The sequence below is a fragment of the Protopterus annectens genome, chromosome 11.part0 (genome assembly GCF_019279795.1).
Source record: "Protopterus annectens isolate FY-2018-M chromosome 11.part0, PAN1.0, whole genome shotgun sequence".
Lineage (NCBI taxonomy): Eukaryota > Metazoa > Chordata > Ceratodontiformes > Protopteridae > Protopterus > Protopterus annectens.
In genome coordinates, this window is record NC_056745.1 from 1,437,135,726 (window position 1) to 1,437,153,064 (window position 17,339).

A 17,339-nucleotide genomic window follows, 5' to 3' on the forward strand; every position below is an offset into this window, starting at 1 on the left:
TTTAACAAATGTTTAGTTACTGGTTTTGACCTCACTGAGTACACCACTGCAGTGGTGGTTCCCCTCCTTAATGATTATGTTACAAACAACATATGCAGTAACAGACATATCTGTCTTATCAGCCTCATCTACAAGCTCTTGTAACATGTTATGACTGATCTTATAAACTATGATATTGAGAATAGTATTAGATGTGATCTCCAAAAATTTGGCTTTCTGTAAGGTAGATACTGTCTAATGAATCTGGTTAACATTTTTGAAAGGGTTAGTGAGACTGTAGACAGTGGCCATGTTCTACACAGAGTATCTTGACCTGGCCAAGGCCTTCAACACCATTTCCCATGCTGGCAACATACAGAAGCTTAATGATTTTAAAAATGTAACCATGTGTTGTTAGGTGGATCACAATCTGGCTGAAAGACAGAGCTCACACAAAACGAGTTGTGCACACCTCATCAGGAAGTATAAATGTTTCTCCCTTCTTTTTGGCCTTTACTAGTTAGATCTTCAAGCAGAGAGTCAAAGACATCTGTCTAACAAAGTCTTTAGATGACTGAGGTTTGTTGTAAAGTGACATACTGACACCTAAATTCTCAAGAATGAAGTCTCCTCAGTTAACTCTTGTTGTACTGAAAATGGGCACAAACTAAATGCTAAAAAGTTTAGTCTCATCAGTTTTGGAAAATAACCACCCTCCCTTCTTCATACTGTACTGCCAACACTGAAGTACAAAATTAAAAGGTAGTCAGGGGCCTATGAACATGATGTGATAATTTCTTGTCTTCTGTTCAGTATCTGCTAATGTCTGTTAGGAAACACTCTTATTATGTTTAGCTAATTGCCAAAAGAATATCATCAAGGTGTAAAGAGGTAATCAGTCTCTTGCCTTGCACACAATACTTACTGAGTACAAGGCCCACTTTGGATGTATCTCACTAAAATCTCTAAAAATTATAAAGTTGCAGAAAGTATTTTGACAAACAAGCCAATATGAGAGTAGAGAAAGGAGAGTCTGTCATTTGGGATGACTGCAAGTAGGGATACAAAGATAGGCAAGAGGAGACTGGAATTTACTATTCAAAACTGACAAAGGAACCAAGGTACTTGGAGCAAATAGCTAGGCAGAGAAAGGTAATACAGTGGGATTAGGTCAAGAAGAAGAAGACGTTGGATAACATGTTGGAGATGGCCTTCACTGCCAAGGACTGATCTCAGAGTGTAGGCGAATTGAAAGACCTGCTCTGGAAGTCGTTTTAGTTGAATTTAGAACAGAAGCAGCTGTTTAAAAAAGGATTTTTATTAGGGCATATAAAATGTTGCATAAGTATCAATCAGAGGAAGTTAAAAGATTGGGAGGTGAGACTAGAAAAGCAATTTACAAAGGAGCAATGGGAGAACATGTGTTTGACTGCCAAGAATGCAACAAAGTCCAGAAGGTTTAAGATTTTTGTTTGGAAGTGTTTTATACCTCAAACAGACTGCAAATATTATTTTCTCAGGTAGATAGCAAATGTTGGAGGTATGATGGAGAAGAAAGAGGTAACTGGGGCATGTTTTAGGGATGAATTAGTTGGCAGATGCTAAAAATCTCCATGCACAGTACTCAGTCAGAAATATTTGGGGAGCAAATGGCTGCAACTAAGGAAAGTATACTTTTGATCTAGTACACAAGATGTGAATATCTGAATTGCTACACATAGTAAGACCTTATAAAATGTTAATTGGGTTGGCTGTCAATAAAATAATTACTAGAAAATGGAAATCAAAATCTAATCCAACAGTATTTGAAGTACTGAATATTGTAAAAGAAGATAAAAGAACTGGGAAATGGATCATTTGAAAAGGAAAAGAGCTAGTTATATAGAAATAAATGACATTTGTAGGAACAATTAATGCAGCACAATGTTCATGACTAGGAGTAACACTTAAGCTAAGGCAGGAATTAAGCAATTTACATAATGGCCTAGGTGTCAGTTGTTGTAAAGAAAGAAAATATATGTAACATATAATGTAAGTAACTCCAAACAACATTAATATGATTTTGTTTCTTTTCTGTTAATGTATTTGTGCCTGCGTCTTAAGTGACAGTTTAACAAAAGTGTTTAAAAAAAAAAATCTCAAGCAATTACAGACACCAAAGTTTCCCAAACAAAAAAGATCACTGGCAAAAATGTATAAGCTATCAAGAGAGGTAGGAAGATCTATCCCTTTATTCAATGCCTCACAGACTTGCAGGAGATTTCTGACTCACTTATTGCATCACTAGAGATCTGATTATTCTGGATTCCCTGTATCTTCATAAGTCCAAATGCTCACTGAACACTAGAACCATCGACCTTAATCTTCTCCAACAGGTAAATAAAATATGCCTCTCTAACGTCATTATTTTCCTATAAACATAACCTAGATAGCTGAATGATTTTTCACAAATTTACTCTGGGATTTATTGCCATGGCTCTCCTGAAGCTAGGAGGTGTGATTAGATTGAGGGCATTTGCAAGGTTTCAATGATCATAAAACAGAATAGCCTTGGAATATCTATGTATCCATAAATAGGTGTCAAATGTTTAGAATCTATATTCTGTCACTGAGCTTTGGCAAAGTTAATGAAATGCACAATATTTGTTTGAAGGCAAGGTACTTCAGATATTTTGTATTCAGGCAGTATAGTTTCTTTAGTTAAAATCTATTGTATGTGCAAGCATAAACTTAATAACAAATGGAAGCAATAGGCAATTTGTATTCACAGAGATGAAAAAGAATATTCCATTACATCTACAGAGTTTCATACCATCAGAGGAAAAAATATATCCTGTAGCAGTAGTATATAAAGTAATGTATGATTTATTACTTGGAATGAATTGTTTCTGTTTGAAAGCACTACAGAAGTTATTGGAAAAATGAAAAGACTGGAATGATCTAAACCAAAATGATAGCCTTAAAGGAGAAGGAATCAGCCTTCTAAGTATAATAGCAACTCAGAATGAAAACAGGAGTGGAGGCTGGGATTGAACCATGCTCCTAACAGACACATATAAATATCCGATCAGAACGAAGGAAAAAGAAGTCACTTTGTCTTATTAAAGCACCTGCAAAGAAAAGAAGACACCATTCAAAAGTGTTAAAAGGTAAAATGAGCCAAAAAAGTTTATAACCAGGAAAAGTGTAATGAGAACTCCACCAGGCACAAATAAATCGAAGCTCCAAGGTAAAATTGCTTTTAATAAGCACTTTGAACCACTCCACAACAAAGACTGGATCAAATAAAGACAAGCAAAACAAAATAACGTATCCACATACACGTTTTCGTCGCCAACTTCATCAGTTATACATCCATTTTAAAACTGAAATGCTTTTATATGCTGTTTGAATTTAGTCATAGGTCTGTTGTCCAATCCTTTAACACATTCAATTGAGGTTCATTTAATTGAATGATTAATTCATAAAAACTATGTAAAAAACTAAATAAATAAGTCCAATTCTCTAAAAACATATAATCACAACTTATACCCTTTTTATTATAATTTGTCAAAGAATTTAAAACCTTTAATACATTTAAATACATTTAAATAAGACTTTTAAAATGTTTCTGTATTGTGCTTGATTTGGGCTTTTGGATCTGAAATTACAACAAAGCACCATCTTGTGGCCATTGAATGAATTGCAAAGCCATACACTGAGACCTTGAGAATCCAAAGAAACACTTGTTTTTTTGCAATCTGTATAAAATATCATAACAATAAAACCAAAACTAAAAAAACTTCTTTGAGTTAAAGCTTGGCAGCTCTCATCTTCAAAACTGGCGCCAATGATACCATATCATTGAGCCCAAAATTACGGTTTGCATCCAAAAAGAGCTGCCAATACAATTCTTTATACTCAATGAGTGTCTCCCACATTCCACCTCTTGGATTAGTGGGAACCACTTCCAATACAAAAAATGAGTAACCTGTGGTGTTGCATTTTATTGAATGTTTACTCAATGCACTTTTTTCTTTCATCACCCTGACATCATATAAGTGCTCGTATATTCTCTGTCTGAGCTTTCTCTCGCTCTTTCCAACGTAGAAAGAGGGACATTTTTTGCAAACAGCTAAATATATGATGCCTTTGGTGTCACAGTTAGCAAATGAATTTAAATGTATGGTCATTTTCCTTGCTTCTAAAACCATACTTTCCCCACAGATCAAGTAGGTACAATAATTACATCTCCCACACTTTTGTAATCCTTTCTTGGATTTTTCTTGGTTATTACACTTGTTGTTTTTCATCCCTGCTTCAAGGTAATTCTTGATACTTTTCCCTCTACGATATACATGGGTTAGTTCTTTATCAAAGATGGATTCAAGATCTGAAAATTTTGAAAAGCTATCCCATTCTCTAGAAAATATGTTCCTGACAAAAGCTGATTGTTCGCTAAAGGTAGTTATTAATCCTGTCCCCTTTTCAGCGAAATTGCCCGCTGAACCTAAATTGTGGGTCGGTATTTCTTCCTTCCCTAAAATAGGGGCAAAGGTGTCTACTCTTTTTGTATTGACTTCCTCCAACACCTTGTTGAACATCTCTAGAGGGTACCCTCTCTGGGTAAAAGATTCTTTAACAGTTCAGTTTCTTCAAGAAAAACTTTATTATCCGAAGTCATTCTGCTACACCTGACCAATTGCCCTTTCAACACCCCCTTTTTCTGGTGGGGGGGATGGCAACTGGTGTAGTGCAAATAAGAGTTGGAGAAGGTTTCTTTCCTGAAAATTCTTGATGACAGGTTCCCTCTTTTTTCTCTATGTGAACATCAAGATATTTTAATGTCTGTTTGTCAAAATTACTAGTAAATTTCAAAAATGTGGAGGTGTTGTTGACAAAGGTCAAAAGGTTGTTGAAATTTTCTTCACTACCACTCCAAAAAAAACACAAATCATCTAGATACCTAGTATAAAGGGAGCATTCGTTCATCAAAGGAGAATTGAGAAGAAAAGTTTCTTCCCAAAAGGCCATTATAATATTGGCATATGTGGGTGCACAGTGTGCACCCATCGCAACCTCGTTTCCTTGTTTGAAGTACTCAACTTGGAAGTAGATGAAATTGATTTTTAATACAATTTCCATGAATGTTAAAGTGTTAACGAAATCAGTCTGTGTCAGTTTTTTACTTTCAATTAATTTTTCTTCAAACCAAGAAAGGCCTAAATCATGGGGGATACAACCAAACAAATCAATCACGTCCATGGTTCCAAAGCAGGTGTTTTCACTGTATATTGAGGGTTTAATTCTTCTCAGTAAATCCCAAGAGTCTTTTAGAACATTTTCACATCCTCAGTACATGTTTGATCTTGTGATCAACAAACTTGGCTAGGGAGCTGTAATTGATCCTTCCGCTGACACAATTGGTCTTAGGGGGTCACAGGCATTTTGTGGACTTTGGGTATCCCGAAAATGCAGGGAATTTTGGTTTGTCCACAACCAAAAATTTGTAAGTATTTTGATCTATGGAACCTTGCATTAACATGTCATATAGTAAACATTGAATCCTTTTGTATGCTAAATTCACTTCGTTAATGGATACCCTAGTGTATTTGTCTGAATCATTTAGTAAGTCCAACATTTTCCCTTCATATTGTATTGTTTCCATGACCACAACCCTCCTCCTTTGTCAGGTTTCATTACCCTCAGATTGTGATTTTCACTAATGACTCTCAAAGTGTTTTTTCTTCCTGGGTTAAATTTGAATGAAAAGTTCTTGTTGTCAAATGATTTCTTATTTCATGTTCAACTTTTAATTCAAAGTTCCTAAGTTGAGGGTGAGTGGGAGGGTTGAATGTACTTTTCCGCTTCAACCCCTGTTCTTGAAAATCAGACTTGTTGTCCTTAAAGAAAAGTTCTAAATTCTTTTTCCGGATAAACAACTTGATGTCTATCAATAATTTGAAAATGTCCGTTTTTTGTGTGGGAACGAAGGTGAAGCCTTTGGAAAAAAGATCAAACCAACTCTTGTTAATGCTGACACTGGAATAATTATATATGTTGAACCCATTGAAAGTCCAGGTATTCAAGTTGTTAGAAATACCAACTTCTAGTTCCAACCTTGACGTGTCGTCTGGTAAGATCTCCCCCCCCTCCCCCTGTAGTTTTTTGAATTGTAGTAAACCCTACCCTGCTGCATAAGCCTCTCTGATCTCCTTAATGGGGGATACTCATCTGTCTCTAATATTTCTTCTTGTTGTTCTTCAATGTCCGTTTCCCCCCATTCTCCTTCAAAGTTGTCATCTTTCCTCCATTTGTCATACCCATTCCTGTGAGTAATTCTAGGTCTAGGGTAATGAGTTTTATTTTTGTATTCCACTTGGTCTCTTTTTATTTTCCCTATCTTCCTGTTCTGAACCTCCTTACATTTAGTATCAACTTTTTCAAAAACATTCTCATATTTTCTCTTGTTTGCCCCAACAGTGTATAACAAATCATTTGTGATAGCTTTGTTAATTTTCTCTATGTCACCATGCAACTTTTGCATTAACCTTTCATTGTTGTTAATAATAGCTTTCATTACATTTAAACCACAATTGTCAAAAATAGTAATGAGCTCAGTATGAAATTCAGACCCTTCAGTGACATTGTTAGGGTATTTGCAAACCCTTAAGCCCTTAGGTACAATATTTAGGGTAGTACAGTGTCTAAGGTAATCATTGTCCATTTCGAGCGTTTTATACTTTATCAAATAAAATTCCAAATCATCCAAAAGCGTAACAAAATTAATGTTACTATATTTGGTTGGACTGCTTTGAAATTCAAAGCTATATTTAGCTTTGAAGCAGTCAGAAAACAGTTTTGTGTACCTGTAGTAGCATTAGGCTGGTCCGTGCAGGCTTGTTGCCGTTTTCGCTGACTTTTTGGTCTTACAGAAACACCCTCTGTTCCGTTGCTGTTAGTGTTCGTTTGATCCACTGTGATGTGCGGAAAGCCATCTAAACTATTATTACAGTTTAAATCTTCTTCTGTTGAAAAAACATTACTTGCATCATTGCAGGTGAATACATCCACTTCAGTCTGCTTCCGATTAGCTTCCTGATTTCCCGGTAATCGTGTAGAAGCAGCAATTGAAGCAAAAGACTGACTTAGCGGTGTCAGCAAGGCAACCAACTGCGTGAGTTGCCCAATCAACTTCCGTAGTTCCCCAGTCTCTGGGCTCTTAGGAGCTGGATCTGTGCTCGGCAGCGGCTCCATAAAAACTGATAAAAGGTAAAATGAGCCAAAAAAGTTTATAACCAGGAAAAGTGTAATGAGAACTCCACCAGGCACAAATAAATCGAAGCTCCAAGGTAAAATTGCTTTTAATAAGCACTTTGAACCACTCCACAACAAAGACTGGATCAAATAAAGACAAGCAAAACAAAATAACGTATCCACATACACGTTTTCGCCAACTTCATCAGTTATACATCCATTTTAAAACTGAAATGCTTTTATATGCTGTTTGAATTTAGTCATAGGTCTGTTGTCCAATCCTTTAACACATTCAATTGAGGTTCATTTAATTGAATGATTAATTCATAAAAACTATGTAAAAACTAAATAAATAAGTCCAATTCTCTAAAACATATAATCACAACTTATACCCTTTTTATTATAATTTGTCAAAGAATTTAAAACCTTTAATACATTTAAATACATTTAAATAAGACTTTTAAAATGTTTCTGTATTGTGCTTGATTTGGGCTTTTGGATCTGAAATTACAACAAAGCACCATCTTGTGGCCATTGAATGAATTGCAAAGCCATACACTGAGACCTTGAGAATCCAAAGAAACACTTGGTTTTTTGCAATCTGTATAAAATATCATAACAATAAAACCAAAACTAAAAAAACTTCTTTGAGTTAAAGCTTGGCAGCTCTCATCTTCAAAACTGGCGCCAATGATACCATATCATTGAGCCCAAAATTACGGTTTGCATCCAAAAGAGCTGCCAATACAATTCTTTATACTCAATGAGTGTCTCCCACATTCCACCTCTTGGATTAGTGGGAACCACTTCCAATACAAAAATGAGTAACCTGTGGTGTTGCATTTTATTGAATGTTTACTCAATGCACTTTTTCTTTCATCACCCTGACATCATATAAGTGCTCGTATATTCTCTGTCTGAGCTTTCTCTCTTTCCAACGTAGAAAGAGGGACATTTTTGCAAACAGCTAAATATATGATGCCTTTGGTGTCACAGTTAGCAAATGAATTTAAATGTATGGTCATTTTCCTTGCTTCTAAAACCATACTTTCCCCACAGATCAAGTAGGTACAATAATTACATCTCCCACACTTTTGTAATCCTTTCTTGGATTTTTCTTGGTTATTACACTTGTTGTTTTTCATCCCTGCTTCAAGGTAATTCTTGATACTTTTCCCTCTACGATATACATGGGTTAGTTCTTTATCAAAGATGGATTCAAGATCTGAAAATTTTGAAAAGCTATCCCATTCTCTAGAAAATATGTTCCTGACAAAAGCTGATTGTTCGCTAAAGGTAGTTATTAATCCTGTCCCTTTTCAGCGAAATTGCCCGCTGAACCTAAATTGTGGGTCGGTATTTCTTCCTTCCCTAAAATAGGGGCAAAGGTGTCTACTCTTTTTGTATTGACTTCCTCCAACACCTTGTTGAACATCTCTAGAGGTACCCTCTCTGGGTAAAAAGATTCTTTAACAGTTCAGTTTCTTCAAGAAAAACTTTATTATCCGAAGTCATTCTGCTACACCTGACCAATTGCCCTTTCAACACCCCCTTTTCTGGTGGGGGATGGCAACTGGTGTAGTGCAAATAAGAGTTGGAGAAGGTTTCTTTCCTGAAAATTCTTGATGACAGGTTCCCCTCTTTTTTCTCTATGTGAACATCAAGATATTTTAATGTCTGTTTGTCAAAATTACTAGTAAATTTCAAAAATGTGGAGGTGTTGTTGACAAAGGTCAAAAGGTTGTTGAAATTTTCTTCACTACCACTCCAAAAAAAAACACAAATCATCTAGATACCTAGTATAAAGGGAGCATTCGTTCATCAAAGGAGAATTGAGAAGAAAAGTTTCTTCCCAAAAGGCCATTATAATATTGGCATATGTGGGTGCACAGTGTGCACCCATCGCAACCTTTTCTTGTTTGAAGTACTCCTTGAAGTAGATGAAATTGTTTTTTAATACAATTTCCATGAATGTTAAAGTGTTAACGAAATCAGTCTGTGTCAGTTTTTTACTTTCAATTAATTTTTCTTCAAACCAAGAAAGGCCTAAATCATGGGGGATACAACCAAACAAATCAATCACGTCCATGGTTCCAAAGCAGGTGTTTTCACTGTATATTGAGGGTTTGATTCTTCTCAGTAAATCCCAAGAGTCTTTTAGAACATTTTCACATCCCTCAGTACATGTTTGATCTTGTGATCAACAAACTTGGCTAGGGAGCTGTAATTGATCCTTCCGCTGACACAATTGGTCTTAGGGCGGGTCACAGGCATTTTGTGGACTTTGGGTATCCCGAAAATGCAGGGAATTTTTGGTTTGTCCACAACCAAAAATTTGTAAGTATTTTGATCTATGGAACCTTGCATTAACATGTCATATAGTAAACATTGAATCCTTTTGTATGCTAAATTCACTTTAATGGATACCCTAGTGTATTTGTCTGAATCATTTAGTAAGTCCAACATTTTCCCTTCATATTGTATTGTTTCCATGACCACAACCCTCCTCCTTTGTCAGGTTTCATTACCCTCAGATTGTGATTTTCACTAATGACTCTCAAAGTGTTTTTTCTTCCTGGGTTAAATTTGAATGAAAAGTTCTTGTTGTCAAATGATTTCTTATTTCATGTTCAACTTTTAATTCAAAGTTCCTAAGTTGAGGGTGAGTGGGAGGGTTGAATGTACTTTCGCTTCAACCCCTGTTCTTGAAAATCAGACTTGTTGTCCTTAAAGAAAAGTTCTAAATTCTTTTTCCGGATAAACAACTTGATGTCTATCAATAATTTGAAAATGTCCGTTTTTTGTGTGGGAACGAAGGTGAAGCCTTTGGAAAAAAGATCAAACCAACTCTTGTTAATGCTGACACTGGAATAATTATATATGTTGAACCCATTGAAAGTCCAGGTATTCAAGTTGTTAGAAATACCAACTTCTAGTTCCAACCTTGACGTGCCATGTGGTAAGATCTCCCCCCCCTCCCCCTGTAGTTTTTTGAATTGTAGTAAACCCTACCCTGCTGCATAAGCCTCTCTGATCTCCTTAATGGGGGATACTCATCTGTCTCTAATATTTCTTCTTGTTGTTCTTCAATGTCCGTTTCCCCCCATTCTCCTTCAAAGTTGTCATCTTTCCTCCATTTGTCATACCCATTCCTGTGAGTAATTCTAGGTCTAGGGTAATGAGTTTTATTTTGTATTCCACTTGGTCTCTTTTATTTTCCCTATCTTCCTGTTCTGAACCTCCTTACATTTAGTATCAACTTTTTCAAAAACATTCTCATATTTTCTCTTGTTTGCCCCAACAGTGTATAACAAATCATTTGTGATAGCTTTGTTAATTTTCTCTATGTCACCATGCAACTTTTGCATTAACCTTTCATTGTTGTTAATAATAGCTTTCATTACATTTAAACCACAATTGTCAAAAATAGTAATGAGCTCAGTATGAAATTCAGACCCTTCAGTGACATTCAAAAGTGTCATAGAGCACTATGACTTGCAAGAAAGTCATCGAGGAGTGATGCCCATACTGAATGTGAACATGCTAAAACCTCAAGAAATGCAGAAAAATGTATGTGATAGGAATGCTAAAAAGAAAATAATTCAAATCAAAAGACAGAGTATTGGTACATGTGCCATCACCAGATAATCATTTATAGTTAAATGACAAGGTACATTTGAAATCTTGGAAAAGTTAAATGTGGTAGATATTAAGGTCATGTGCACCTGTCAAGAAAGCCAGCGCAGATCTGTCACACTAACATGTAAAAGAGTAAATAAAGCCACTTCTTTGGCAGTGAGCTGCAGTAATGTGGTTGGAAAATGCAGTCAAGAAAAAAAAAACATTCCCATGCTTTGAATAGCTGAGTTTTATATTAGACTCAGGAACACGATGTGCTAGAATTTCTAGATGGCAATATGGAACACTTTTCAGATCTATCTGACAGGGCAACTATAATAGAACATAGCACAGTATACATATACCTGCTGGAGTGAAGGTGCATTCAAATCCATCAGAGCACCTGAAGCAGAAAAGATAGGTGTACAACATGTTAAAGGTTGGTCTGTGTTTCTGTGTTGAAGGAAGCTCAGAGTTCATCAAAGAGTTCAAAGTAAGAAATCAAGGCTAGATGTTGAATATGAAACAATGAAAAATGATAGAGTGCATAACTCTGTTAGTTAAAGAGAAAACAGAAGAAATAAAGTAAGTGTAAATCCAGTATAGTTAAATGATTCTAACAATGAATGCCGCCTTTGAAAAAGTAGTGAACAGACGGTATCTGAGCAGAGCAATCCATTGTATTAACTGAAATGTCTGTGGTAGGAACAACATGATATAGAAAAACAAAGCATGGTTGAATTTAAACTGACAATGCCATACAATACTATAAAACCAAGGATTGCTAAGGTAGACAGGGTCAGACAAAGTAGACACAGAACTACAGAATGAATTGAATACTGTCTGCATTACTCCCATAAAAATCTATCCTAATAGGAAGCACCTTTGACTCATAGAAAAGGGTTCTCTTGCTGGAATTTTGGGTTGTAGATATAGTGACCTCATCAAGAATAGTAAAAGAGAAAGTGGTCCTTAGTATTTGAGACACAGTGACAACGTAGTGCACTATTAATGCATCCGCTACCTATGTCCTTAGTAATATCTCTTTTGTGGCCTTTTGGCCTGCATTCTACTTTGATATATTGCTTTTTTGCTTATCTGTCACTAACATAGGTGAAACCTACTTCATCATGCAGGTCCCCAAGCCCCAGAATTTAAGTCCAAAGCCTAGGAATTTTCAGCTGTAGCAAGTTTCATGTAGAATTTTGGAGAACTGAATGTCGTATGTGATGAGCAAAAGCTTTACAAACTATTGTGGATTTAAAGCATTGCTGATACTCTTGTATGATGTAAGCATTATGCCGATACTATTGTTTCTTTAAGAAGTCTGTTAATATTACGCATTAACTATAGGGGAAATTCCTTCATATTGGGCTTGTGGGTCATTTTGAGAACAATAATGTGATTTATTCTTGAGAGTCACAGAGTTTTAGTAGGGAAGCTAATTGTCCTGTATACTGGAAGATTGGAATTTGAGCCAAGACTGACCTGGCGCCTCAGTCAAAATGGGTCTCATGCCAGGAGAGGGCTTCTCAGGAGAGAATATGTCCCCAACTGCCTAGTCTGGAATGCCATAGAGAGACTGTATAATCAAAGTCCTGGTGACAGATGCAATGGATGTGCCACAGGTTAATTTGCAGCCTGCAACAACTTCATCTTAGCTGGACCAGGGGCTTGCCATTTATTTGGTCTCAAACAGCTAGGGAAATTGTTCATATATAGGTTCATAAGTTCATAGGTAGATACTAGGCTATCTGCCCTAGGGCATTTATAAGCCTAGCCAGAGTGTATTTGGCTTCCGCCCCCGTATTAGATTAGCCTACTGTGCCTCTGTAAAGTAGGTCACAGAAGGTACCCTTTTAAGATTAGTTTACTGTGCCTCTGTCTAGCAGGGACACAGAAGAGATCCCAGGGGTGAATTTGTGATTTCCCATCCACACGTCCAGATTTCGCTTGAAGAGGGTCAGTGAGGGGCTATGTCTAACACGAATTGGGATTCTATTCCAGAGTGAGGGGAGCCTCTGGGAAATGAATCTGTCCCTCCAGCATGTCCTATTTATTTTTATGTTGAGGTTTAGGTCCCTGGAGCATGTAGCTCTAAGGGACTTGGATTTTTTGAGGTGGAGCATGTCCATTAATTCTGGGTTTGACATGGCTTTGTACGTCAGGCATAGATCGCCTCTGAGTAGGCAGTAAGCAACTGAGTAGAGCTGGAGTTTCTTTAGTCGAGCCGTGTAGAACATCTGTTCGTAGCCCATGATCCTCTTGGTGAGGTACTTTTGGGGTCTCTCCAGTTGCTGCAGGTGTCGGGTAAGGTACATCCCAAAAGGGGCATTGTATTCAATTATGGGCCTGATGAGTGATGAGTAGAGGGGCACAATGACCTCTCTTGATCTAGATGCGAACCCTTCTGTGATAAGGTGGGCTATATAGAAGGTCTTTCTAACCACTTTGGCAACATGATTATCATAGGAGAGATTACTATCTACGTTGGTCCCCAAATCTCTAATTACTTCTTCCGTACTTAATGGATTACCACCTATGTGGTAATTTGTGGGCACCTTGTTTTTCCCAAAGGGGATGACTATGCACTGTTTAGCATTTAGCTTGAGGCCGTGGCTCTGGCACCAAGCATCCGTCTCTGTGAGACCCTTTTGGAGGATGCTTGTGTCAGCTGGACATTCGATTATGGCCCCCAGTTTGCAGTCATCTGTGAACTTTGTCAGCCATAATCCCCCCATGTTAGCCTGAACCTCAGAGAAGTATATACCGAACAAGAGAGGTCCCAGAACTGAGCCCTGTGGGGTGCCACTTGTAACTGGTTTGGATTCAGACATGGCACCTGCGATTCTGACCATGTGGGTTCTATCTCTGAGCCAGTTTGCAACCCATCTTGTGATATAGGGGTTGATATTTAAGCTGGTAAGCTTATTTATGATGCCTGAGTGGGGTATTGTGTCGAAGGCTTTTGCAAGGTCCAGGTAGGCTGTGTGGACTACCTTGCCCTCATCTATGGCTTTGGTAACTGTTTCAAAGAAATCAACTAGGTTTAAGAGGCAAGACCTGCCCTTAACAAAGCCCAATTGGGTAGGGTCCAGTGTCTGGAGGCTCCCAATGTCTTTGTTTATGAGTTCCATGATAATACGCTCCATAGCTTTACAGACCAGAGTAGTCAGGCTTATGGGGCGATAGATTCTGGGGTCCGTTGTGGCACCACCTTTGTGGAGTGGGACCACTGTAGCTGTGCGCCATTCTTTGGGTACATATCCTGTAGTAAGGCTAAGTTTGAACAGTGACTTAATGTGAGGGTTCAGTTCTTGGAGCTCGTGTAAGACACAGCCTGGGACACCGTCCAGTCCCATAGATGCTTTGGATTGGGCAGCTTTCACCTGTGTATCTGTGATGTCAGGGAGGTTACATTCAGTTGGGATAGGCATTTGCTCCTTTGGGGGGGAGAAGTTTGCGATGAATCTGTCTGCCAGGATGTTGGCTATGTCTGTAGGTTCGGTATATTTTGTACCGTTATGCAACAATTCAGAGCATATCTGGGAGTTTCCGCCCATGTTCCTGACATAACTAAAGAAGGCCTTGTGATTATCTTTAGTGTCTAGGGCAATTTTTCTTTCGAAACTGGCCTTTGATGATTTTATGAGGGATCGAAGTTTCTTTCTAATACTGATCAGAGATGCCTTCCCTTTTTGGGATTTTGTTCTGTCATGTAGTAGCTTCCTCCTTCTGTTGTATAGCTTATTTATGGCGGGGTCCACCAGACCGGTCTCCTTTTTTGGAGGAGTGAGTCTTGGTTTTATTTGGGATAGCACAATCCATGCATTCCTGCAGGTGCTCATAGAATGCATTTGTAAAGGATTCTGCGGATTGGGCTGTATTATCCTCTGGCCCAGGGGCTTTGAAGGATTCCACCTCAGTCTTGAGAAGTGCAAAGTTGGCTTTTGAGAAATTCTTTACAGTGATTTCCTTGTCTGGGGAGGGGATGGGATATGGATGTCCAGGGAAATTTGTTTATGGTCTGATCTTACCAATGAGGGGTTTACCTCTGGTGTGGAACATAGAGTCCCCATGTTGGTGATGACCAGGTCCAATATGTTGTTCCCTCTTGTGGGAGTGGTGACCAGTTGTTCCATTGTGTTAGAGTTTATAAATTCAAGGAACCGTTGGGTGAGGTTGTTTGGGCTTGAGTAGTTTTCCCAGTCAATGTTTGGGTAGTTGAAGTCACCCAATAACATAGTGTTTGGAGAGACCTTCCTATTCTCCAGTGTTCTCAGGAATGCCAAGTGGGGTTCCTGTAATAGGGAGGGTGTTGTGTAGCAGGCTACAAACTGAAAGGCAGTTTTGCCCGCTGTTAGTTGCACATGGATGGTTTCTGATGCTTCGTGCAGTGCCACTAACCTGGAGGTGTAGGTATCTTTGATGAATATAGATACTCCCCCTCATTTTGTGCTTCAGTCTGAGTTTTGGGGCCGAAACACATGGTATGAGTTATAACCTGGTAGTGCTGGGCTGCTCTCAGGAGCCTTGAACCAGGTTTCTGTTACTGCACAGACATTGATTTTCTCCATACTGAGGAGAGCCTCGAGTGCATGCATCTTGAGGTTTAGACTTCTGGCATTGAGAAGCATTACCTTAGTTTTTTTATCCTTGGGTTGTCTATGGAGGTGGGTTTGTCCTTTGAGCCTTGCCTAAAAAAGGCACTATGAGGGTGGAAAGAGCCTTGGCCAGTATACGAAAGTCGAAGGGTGACAGGTGCAAGCCGTCCCTAGCAAAGCAAAGTGGCTTGTCGAGCATGTCATCCCAGGCTGACAGACACTGGATCCCCTTTGAATGACACCAATACTTTAGCCAAATGTTGAAACTGATCATTTTGTCTTTATACTGTGGCATCATTCTTGGTGAGGGCAAGATGCTACTCAAGGTCAGGGTTATACCAGCCTGGGCTACATGGTCAGAGAGCTCCTCAATGTCTATTTTCATGTAGTCCAGGGAGGTACGTCTCAGGTCATTCACACCATCATAGACAATGACAGAGTCGTACTTGTACTTGCTTTGGAGTGACCTGAGTGTTTGTGTTATGTGGTGGATCCTGGCACCCAACAGGCAGCTTACAGTGACCTTCTCCTTGTTCAATCTGGTGAGCGGGACGTCAGTGTGTCAGACAATAGAGTCCCCTATAACAAGTGTATTTGGTGTGTTGTTTGGCCTTAAGGGCTGTGACTGTGAGGCACACAGATTTTGTGAGATATGTGATTTGTGGGTATTGTTGAGGGGTGGCTGTTGCTTGGATATCTGCTTAGGAGGTCTTTGCTGTTTAGGCAGATTTTTATTTAGAGCCTCTGAGTATGTTTTTGTGTGTTTATGTGCTGGGTATGCAGATGAAATAGGTCTGTGTGAGACTGGATTTGTGGTGTGGGTGGTTACCTTTTCCTCCTGACTGACTGTGCCAGTCGTGGGTTGAGAGAGCTCTGCCTCCAGTTTGGCTGTGTAACTGCATCTCTCACATGTATTAGAATTGGTTGGAAGGAGGAGAGGGTTGTCTGTGTACATAAGGCAATTGTAACATTGCCTCAAAATTCCCAGATTCACCAGCTGGACTGGAGAGTAACCTTGAAACTGACCCTTGGACATACCAGATTAGTATAGGGAACTGTTTTTTTACTGATCAGATTAGGGAAGGTAACTGATTTTTCACTTGATCAGGAAGGACCAATTGGGAACCTAATACTTATGAGAAGTCAAGGAGGGTGTAGTGCTTTAGTTAGTTAGTGTTTCCTAATAAGAACTGAGCAAGTGCAGGGCTTTAGAAAGAGAATAGAGTGATTACTTTGAGAGTTTGAACAGTTCTAAGGGAAAAAGTGAAGAGCAGACTTTGTGGAGCCTGGAATAGTTTAAACCTGTTTAGGCGGCGCTGCCCGACGCTGCTCAGTGCGCAAAACTGCACAAAAAGAAAGTTGTAGGGTTTTAAGAGAGAGAGAGAGAGATCAAGGAGTTTAGAATTGACCCAAAATGGCCAATAAAACTACAGCTTCTAGGTAGTAACCACTCCTCCAGGGACAGGCAGGCTGTTCAGTGTTAACCACTGCCACTGGTGAACACAGGGACTTCCCTTTAGCCCTTTTTTACCATTGGTAGGAATATTTTTATTCTGATTTTGACTTGCAACTTAAAACAGAGAAACTTTCTGAAGTGAATAAAAGCTGCATTTTCACTTATTTCTGGGGTCAATGTTCACATGAATACCACAACGCATATCATATGATGTAAAATACTGTTTGCATTTGCAGTAGCCTTCTGTCATGATTATTTAAAATCTTTCATAATCTTGTGTTATATGGTAATATAGTATAGGAATGCCATTTAAATCTATTTTCTCTCATGACCAAAAATGTAGGCTACATGTATATAAAATAAAATATACATGAAACATTACTCATTTTATAATGACTTACATGCTAAACCATATTTGCACTTACAGTATCCCATTATTATATTTT